This window comes from Saccopteryx leptura, chromosome 3 (assembly GCF_036850995.1).
Source record: "Saccopteryx leptura isolate mSacLep1 chromosome 3, mSacLep1_pri_phased_curated, whole genome shotgun sequence".
Taxonomy (NCBI): domain Eukaryota; kingdom Metazoa; phylum Chordata; class Mammalia; order Chiroptera; family Emballonuridae; genus Saccopteryx; species Saccopteryx leptura.
Genome location: NC_089505.1, coordinates 371033912 through 371039911, shown reverse-complemented (window position 1 = coordinate 371039911; position 6000 = coordinate 371033912). Strand labels below are relative to the sequence as shown.

The window sequence follows — 6000 nt, the reverse complement described above, 5'->3', positions numbered from 1 at the left end:
TGAGGGGACAGGGCCCCCTGGGGAGACACTGCCACCGGAGGACCAGGTGGCCGGTGTGGCATCTCGCGGGAAACGCAGGTGTGGGCTGGGACCCCTGACTCCTGTCTGCTGGTTAGGAGGCGGCTTCCAAGTCGTGCCGCAGTCACAGTGACCCCAGGACGGGCTGTGAACCCCGGTCTGCCTCCCATAGAGCCTCGCTCTCCATCCGCAAAGGGCACTGCCAGCTGGACAGCAGGCTGGTCAGGTGGTCATGTGGGTAACAGAGACGATGGCAGCTGGTGCTGGGAACCCCCGGGGGTGGCAATGGTGGTGTCGGTGACAGTGGGGGTGGGAGTGGGGACGGTAGCAGACAATGACAGCGGTGCTGTCTCCTGGGCAGTGGAGGTGGTGGTGGGCAGGAGGGATGGGTGGTGGTGGAGGTCATGGCTGTGACGTGGGGCACAGTGGAGATGACAGTAGAGCTGCTGGTGATGGGGTTTGTTGTGGTCTGAGCATTTGTGTCCCTCAGGTTCCTATGTTGAAATCCTAGCCCCTGACGTGATGGATGAGGAGGACTTTGGGGTGATAAGGTCACGAGAGTGGGGCCCTCATGAATGGCATCAGTGCCCTTTAGAAAAGACCTCCCTCTTCTTCCATGTGAGGACCCAGCGGACAGCCTGTGGTCTGAACTGGCACGGGGCTCACCAGCAGCACCCTGACCTTGGACTGTAGCCTCCGGGACTGAGAGAAACAAACATCTGTCGGGTCAGCCCTGAGCCCCGTGGTTTGTTACGTTGCCCAAGCTGCCGGGACGGGGGTGTGGTGGGGATTGTGAGGGTGGCGGTGGGGACAGGGGTGATGGTGGTTATAGAGGTGGGGACAGGGGTGATGGTGGTTATAGAGGTGGGGACAGGGGTGATGGTGGTTATAGAGGTGGTGACAGGGGTGGCGGTGGGGACAGGGGTGATGGTGGTTATAGAGGTGGTGACAGGGGAGATGGTGGTGACAGGGGTGATGGTGGTTATAGAGGTGGTGACAGGGGTGATGGTGGTTATAGAGGTGGGGACAGGGGTGATGGTGGTTATAGAGGTGGTGACAGGGGTGATGGTGGTTATAGAGGTGGGGACAGGGGTGATGGTGGTTATAGAGGTGGTGACAGGGGTGGCGGTGGGGACAGGGGTGATGGTGGTTATAGAGGTGGTGACAGGGGAGATGGTGGTGACAGGGGTGATGGTGGTTATAGAGGTGGGGACAGGGGTGATGGTGGTTATAGAGGTGGTGACGGGTGGCGGTGGGGACAGGGGTGATGGTGGTTATAGAGGTGGTGATGGGTGGCGGTGGGGACAGGGGTGATGGTGGTTATAGAGGTGGTGACAGGGGTGATGGTGGTGACAGGGGTGATGGTGGTTATAGAGGTGGTGACTGGGGCCACGGGGTTGAGGGAAGGGGTTGTGATCAGGATTACGAACGACCACCTGTATGTGGGACACTTGGATTCCAGGTCAGAGCCTGAACCGTGGGCAGCAGCTCTCACGTCTGCGCCTCCTGCTGGGATGTGAAGGGTGAGGACCCTCCGCTCCTCGTCCCGATGGGAGCTGCATGGAGCCCTGTCCAGGCTCTGCCTCCTGTACCCCCTGGCTCATATTCAGCTCGCCAGCAGAGGCACCAGGATCCTGTTGTCATATTTAGAATAATACAGCGTCTGCCGGGCCCAGGACCACCTCAGCCATCCGTCTCCGGCCTTGGTGGGCTCCCACTGGTGGCCTGGGCGGGCTGGGAAGGGAGGGGGAACACCCTCGTCAGGAGGACAGCGTCCAGGGACAGAGGTCCCCTTGTCTGCCCAGCTACCAAAGCAGGTCCAGGTCTCTCTGCCTCAGGCGTGGGAAACGGACTCTTCCGGGCTACACAATCAGTGTCTTGGGGAGTCTAGCCTCCTCCCTGAGGCTCCCCGGACCCCCCGGCCCTGCCGAGACCCTCTCATGTGGCATCTCAGGTCTGAGGGCGCCAAGACACTGAAGTCCCACTGTGCGGCACACATGAGGCCCTGGGTATAGCCTTTGGATTCTGAGATGGGTGAGGGGGACACTCTCAGGGCAGAGGGTGGGGAGCACCCCCCAGTGGAAGGGGAGCGGGTCTGGTTCCTACCTCCCTGGACCTCAGTGCCTCCGACCCCTCCCCCTCCCTCCAGGACGCACAGGAAGCAGGATGTGAAGGCCACCAGGGCTCCTGTCCAGGAGGTTTGGGAAATGGGGGGTGGGCAGCCCTGTGGCATCGACTGCTCCGGCCTCGTGCCCCTCTCAACATGCCCCCAGCAGCCCCGGGGCTCTGCTCCCTCTCAGACAGGTCCAGTAGATGGCAGAGGCTATGCCAGCTCCTGGCGCACCGCAGTGGCTGGGTAAGCAATGACTGTCCCTGTGTTGTTGGTACTGCATTGTGCCCAGGTGCCCTCAGCCCTGGGGGCTTGGGGGCGGCCAGGGGGCCGCTGGGTAGGGCTGCGCGGCTCTCGGGGGACTGTTCCCAGCCGGCACCGCAGACCCTCTGGGCCCAGTGCAGGGGGGAGCCGAGGGCAGGGAGGATGGCACTGTGCCGAGGTCGCACAGCAGGCCAGCTGCAGGGGTGGTGGGCTGTCCTGGGCCTCTGGCCAGCCCTGCAGCCCTGCCATTTCCGGTGGTTGGGCTGCCGGGCAGGGGCCCCTCTGGGCGGGCCTCCGGGGCGGGCGCAGAGCTTGCCTACGTGGGGGGAGCTCCAGTGCGTCACTCGGAGCTATTCTCAGTCTCTCTCCATTTATGGCTCCGGAAGCGGCTGGGGCTGAGCTGGGAGAGATCTCACCGGAGCTGCAGGAACAGCAGGGAGCGCCGACGCCACCCCCTCACTCCTCCCGGGCGCCGAGTCCTAGTTCCCCAGTTCCCCTGGAGGCTGGCCAGGGCTACCGGCAGCGAACCCCCACCCTGGCCGAGGGGGCGCCACACCTGGGGATCTGGCAGCATGGCCTGGGATCCCTGGGAGACCAGGGAGGTGGGGGGGCAGAGTACATCGCCCGGATGAAGCCCAGTGAGGCAGACAGGAGGGGCAGCGGAGACGCCAACCCTCCCGTGGGGGGGCTCCCAGCCCTCCTGGGGAGCCCTTGCTTCCTCCCACACCTGACTGCCAGGGCCTCTGAGCCGCCAAGACCTGGCTCCTCCTTATCCCTGAACCCTGAACAGCACTCAGACGGGCTGTCTCTCACCTGCAGCCTCCGACTCTCCAGCTGGGACCCTGGCCTGCGCGGCTCCCATCTGCTGGCACCTGTGGCCCTGCTGTCGTCCCTCCAGGGGCCAGCTTCCCCTGTGAGGAGAGCCTGAGGACCCCTTCCCAGTGACCCTCTTCTCCAGGCTCTGCCCCTACAGACAGGTAGAACCCAGCTGTCCCCTCCCCACTCCCCACTCCCCTGCCGGCACCCCTGCACCCAGCTCACCCTCCAGCTGTCTCCGCCATCAGGGCTCCTGGGCTGCAGGTGCCAGCACACTGGGGGGGTCAGGGTGTTGTGGCATTTCTGACCAAAAGGAGTCTCCCCGGGGCAGGACCCAGGTAGGTCTTATCTACTTAGCGTGCCCAGAGCAAGGGCCCGCACACCGTGGCTGGGCAGAAGTTCAGGAAGGAACCTTGCACACTCACAATGTGCACACATGCACCCACACACTCATAAACTGGTGCACACAGGAGGGAGGCACGTAAAAGGGAGGACGCGGCTCCCAGAAGACTGTTAATGCTGCACTGGGAGGCTGGGAAGCCTTCCTGGAGGTGGTGACATGGGACTCAGTTTGGAAAACACATAAACCCGTGCTCAGGTTTCATGCTTAGGTCGTTTTCTGTTGAACATGGGGTGGTGAGTGACGGGGTGGACAGGGCATTTCCGGTGGAGGCAATGGCGTGGTCACAGATGCAGTCCACTCCTCTTCACCACACGCTGCTGCCACTGGGCTCCTAGACACCTGAGCAGAGAGGGACCTCAACCACCATTTCGTCAGTCTGCCCCTTGCTTATGGACAATGAGAGGGCCAGAGGAGTTATGTGCTTTGCAGAAGGTAACACAGCACCTCGAGAAGTAGAAATGAAGGCAAGTGGCTGACTCCTGTCCAGTGCTCTGTGGACACTCAGACCTGGCCAGAGGCACCTGCAGAGCTGAGGGCACACTAGACCCAGACGCTCTGTGGAGCTGCCCTCAGCACCAGCCTGTCTCGTGTCCCCAGCCCCCGCACCGGAGTGTGATTCCCACCGCAATGCTGCCGTTTCCCTTCTCCCCATGTCCCAGCTTGGACCTGGGTCAGAGGGGACCGGCCTGACCCCCGGGAGTTGCAGGTGGTGCCTGAAAGAGCCTGAGGCCCTGAGCAGTGGCTGGACCTGCAGCAGCCCGGCGTCCTCTGGGGCCCACGCAGGATCGTGGGGACGAGGCGCTCGGTGCCACCCTGAGCCCCACCTTGCTCAGTGCCTGCCACGTCGGGCTCCGGAACTGTTTGTTGATCGACTGACTGACTCACCTCACAGCTGAGCAGGGCAGAGATGGTTGTTCGCACTTTACTTGTGAGGAAACTGAGGCGGGAAGGGGTGAGGTTGCTCCAGGAGCCAGCAGGCCTCTCGCCCTCCTGCCCTGGCTCTGGCTTCCCTGCGGCCGGGCTTGGACAAGCCCCCGGCCCGGTCCAGGCCTCAGTTTCCTCTTCCATGATACCTGGCGGTGTGGTGAGGGGTCCTTTGAGGACGGGCTCTCCCCGGCTCGGGCCTTCGGCTCTGAGACTCGGCTGCCTGGTCTTGGGGGATGCCTGCACCAGGGGATGAGGAGCAGCTGGCTCGGTCGCCACAGTGCCAGGATTGTCGGAAAAATACAAAACTTTCCTTGGAACTGGAGTGGAAGGCGCCGAGGCAGGAAGGAGGCAGGGGGAGGAGGCTCTGGTGTGCGGGGCCCAGACGAACAGGCTGCCTGTTCCGGAGACAGGACGCAGCACACATCCCCTGCCAACCGGAGAAGAGGAAGCAGGGAGGGGGCTCGGGAAGACAATGTTCCCGGCTCCGTGATGCCTCCCCTGGGCCTGCGGGCCAGGGCCAGCCCCCTGTCCTTGTCACCTGCTGTTTTGAGTGCCCTGTACTAATGGGTCTCCTGGACCCCCTGCCCTGCCCTCCCCTGCCCTCCCCTGCCCTGCCCTGCCCTCCCCTGCCCTCTCCTGCCCTGCCCTGCCCTCCCCTGCCCTGTCCTCCCCTGCCCTGCCCTCCCCTGCCCTGCCCTGCCCTCCCCTGCCCTCCCCTGCCCTCTCCTGCCCTGCCCTGCCCTCCCCTGCCCTGTCCTGCCCCGTCCTGCCCTGCCCTGCCCCGCCCTGCCCTGGCTCCTGGGGGTTCTCTGCCCTCCCCTGCCCCGTCCTGCCCTGCCCTGCCCCGCCCTGCCCTCCCCTCCCCTCCCCTGCCCTGCCCTCCCCTCCCCTGCCCTGCCCTGCCCTGCCCTCCCCTGCCCTGCCCCGCCCTGCCCTCCCCTCCCCTCCCCTGCCCTGCCCTGCCCCGCCCTGCCCTGCCCCGCCCTGCCCTGGCTCCTGGGGGTTCTCTGCCCTGCCCTGCCCTGCCCTGCCCTCCCCTGCCCTGCCCTGCCCCGCCCTGCCCTGCCCCGCCCTGCCCTGGCTCCTCGGGGTTCTCTGCCCAGGCTGCTCTGCTGCAGAGCGCACACCAGTCAGCTGTGGCCCAGGGGCCCTGATGGCTGCCCGCTCCGTGGCCTGGGGAAGGTCCCCTCACCTCTCAGAACCTCTGTGAAAATGGGGTGAGGACATCTTGAGAGGTGACAGGGCAGCTGGCAGTGCACCCTCTCTCCCTTTCCTGGCGTTTGTCCTCTGAACCCTCCACTGTCTCCACCTCAATCCTTCTTTCCTCCTTGGTCTTCACCGCCACCCCCCAAGTCTCAGCTCTGAGCTGCCCGCGCCCCATTGCGGTACTCTCAGGGGAGGGATGGTGGCTGGGCAGAGCCAGTGGGAGGGCCAGGTGTCCTCCCAGCTGCCCGGGCTCAGA

At 64.7% G+C, this 6000-nt stretch overlaps 1 long non-coding RNA gene across 1 annotated transcript; it reads right to left on the bottom strand.

Moving 5' to 3' along the window:
* Positions 1-2163: 2163 nt before the first annotated feature.
* On the bottom strand, positions 2164-5051 carry LOC136401449 (uncharacterized). Its single transcript, XR_010750522.1, has 3 exons — positions 4497-5051; positions 3206-3950; positions 2164-2792 (listed from the first exon to the last, which is right to left on the bottom strand). It is a non-coding gene; the product is annotated as an uncharacterized lncRNA (long non-coding RNA).
* Positions 5052-6000: the final 949 nt, after the last annotated feature.